The following is a 2,500-nucleotide window of genomic DNA, read 5'->3' on the forward strand; positions in this document are numbered from 1 at the left end:
ATGGCAGAAGTATGTTGTTATGTATTTTTGTTACTTACAAGGCAAAGGCTGTTCTATTTTTAAGCAGGGCTGTGCTGCTGCGTACGTTTCACTTCCCTCGAAAGGGGTTTTGGCATAATGTTGTTTTGATTAAGGGAGATTTCTGTTCTATTCTATTTAGGTTCTTATATTTTTTTTCAACACAATGCAGGGGGAGAGGCGGGAGAGAGGGATTTTTGGGTTTGGGGTTGGGTTTTTTTGTTGAGTTTTTTCTTTTCTTTTTTTTTTTCCCCTGAGCTCACTCCAGGACAGAGAATAAAATTTTTCTGCCCACATCTTCTGTGCAGCAGGGCTTTGCAAAACCCACCTGTCGAGCTGCACTTAAAGGAGGCTTTAGGGTCTTCCCTGTCTTGTTTTTTTTTGTTTTTTTTTTTTTTGGTCTCACCCTCCAAACCCTTAATTGCCTTAATGACACTGAGATAAATAAGGTAGGCTGGCAGAGCCGGCACTGGGAGGGAAAGGATCTGCCTCATTTCACCCCACGGTAGTTTTGGCCCCGCAGAGGCAAGAGGAGGAGGCAGAGAGGCAAAGCGAAGTGGGATTTGGGGGATTTTGCCCCAGAGCAGGCAGAGCACCCAAAACGTGGGGGCACCCCCCCCCTTGGCCACAGCCCGGGGGCTCCTGGAGGCAGAGCCCCATGCGGGACCCTGCGCTGGGGGACTGCGCTTAGCCTCTTCCTTAACCTCTCCTTATTGCCTCCCCTCCCCAACTGCCACGATTACAGCTTGTGTCATCATGTTCGGCACAGATGTTTCAGCAGCTGTACATGTCGAGCATGTTTTAAAAGATTTTTTTTCTTTCTTTTTTTTTTTTTTCTTTTCCCTTTTCTGACACATCCTAGTGGCCTGATAACAATTTGCAGCCGCTGCCATGGGACAGCATGCTGGGGACCACAGGGACCTCCGCTGTGGACAAAGCTTCCTATACTCACCAGATTTCCCTAAATTCACTGGCTTTCCCTAGTCCTTTATTTGGCAGGGCCTGGACTCTGGGTTGGGTTGGTTGCTCACTCGGTGGCTGAGGCACTGAGATATTTGTTATATATTGGCAGTGCCATAGCACTTAAAGGCTAAGTGATGCTGTGGTGGCATCACTGGCACGGTGTGTGGCAGACATGGCACACCCTTGGGCAGGGCCCACGTGGCCAGCAAATCTCCACAGAGGCCTGGGGAGCAGTTCTGGGGGGCTCCTCCACCCCAAGCACCGTACTATTTCCCAGGTATGGTGGAGTCATGGAGATACCTGGAATAAGGTCTCCAATCAACCTGCTGAACATCCTGGTTGCTGTATTTTAACTTTCTTCAGAAGTTAGGTTGGTGATTGGAGTCTCAACCCAAAACAAACAAACAAAAAAAAAAAAAAAGAAAAGAAATCCCATAAAACCCACAAGATCTAGATGTGGTCAAAGTTTCAATAGGTCCCACTGAGGTTTAGTCTTGCTGTCATTATGGTTATAGCAAAGACCCTTTGACATAACGGCCACCGAGGTTTGTTGAGTCCCCGTCCACGGGCAATGATTGTCCAGCCAGGATGGGTGAAGGTGGTGGCACAAGTTCTCTTAAATAAACTATCTGTATAGTGTCAGTTTTGTTTAATTATTTTTTTAAATGTCATTTTTCTTGTGTCACAGTACACAATACTCTTCCTCTTCAGCGTGGTGGGCTGCGATTCAGCGTAAGGGATTTATCCTGGAGATTCCCATGAAGGATCCTATTTATACAACCAGGGACATTTCAGGGGCTGGTGCCATGACTTATTGTTGAGCCTGGCTGCCAGTTCTTAAGTATTTTGTTTTTCTTTTTTGTTCTTTATGTATGAGCTGGTTCTTATTTGTCTTTAATAATTAAATAAGTGGAGGAGGAAATGGAGCGGCTTTTGATGCCGGCTGGCCCCACCGCTTGTTTTTCGGATACTGGCAACAAGTGTGAGCAGCCTCGCTGCGTGCCAGCATGGATGGCAGAGCTGGCTGTCTCCCCACGGCACACGGCCAAGCCCCACCAGCCATCCTTTTCTCACAAAAACCTTCCCAGTTTCACTGATTTACTGGAAGGTCATTCAGGTTTCTTTGACGACTCGGAATTAAGCATTCCCACCCACACCTGAGCTCCTCCCCGGCTCATGAGGGAGAGGCAAAAGGGGTTTTGCTTTGTGTTTATGTTCTCCCAGCCGAAGGCAGAGCTGGCCAGGGCTCACGTCATGCGATCACCTCCGTGCAGTCCAAAACCAGCACCCGAGGGGGCTTCCATCGACTCAGCTGCTGGAGCACGGTAGTGCCCTGGCCTTGCCCTGCTCCTCTCTCCTCCAGGGAAGGAGCTGGATGAGTGGTGGTGGCATCACCTCCATGTCAGCTGGGGCTTTTCTTTCACAGGATAAATTTGTGGCTTTTGAGAGGACAGCATGGGCTTTGCGTGGCAGATAGAACAGACCAGCTCTGCCTCTGGACCCTCTTTTGGTCCTTCAC

This window comes from Strix aluco, chromosome 7 (genome assembly GCF_031877795.1).
Source record: "Strix aluco isolate bStrAlu1 chromosome 7, bStrAlu1.hap1, whole genome shotgun sequence".
Taxonomy (NCBI): domain Eukaryota; kingdom Metazoa; phylum Chordata; class Aves; order Strigiformes; family Strigidae; genus Strix; species Strix aluco.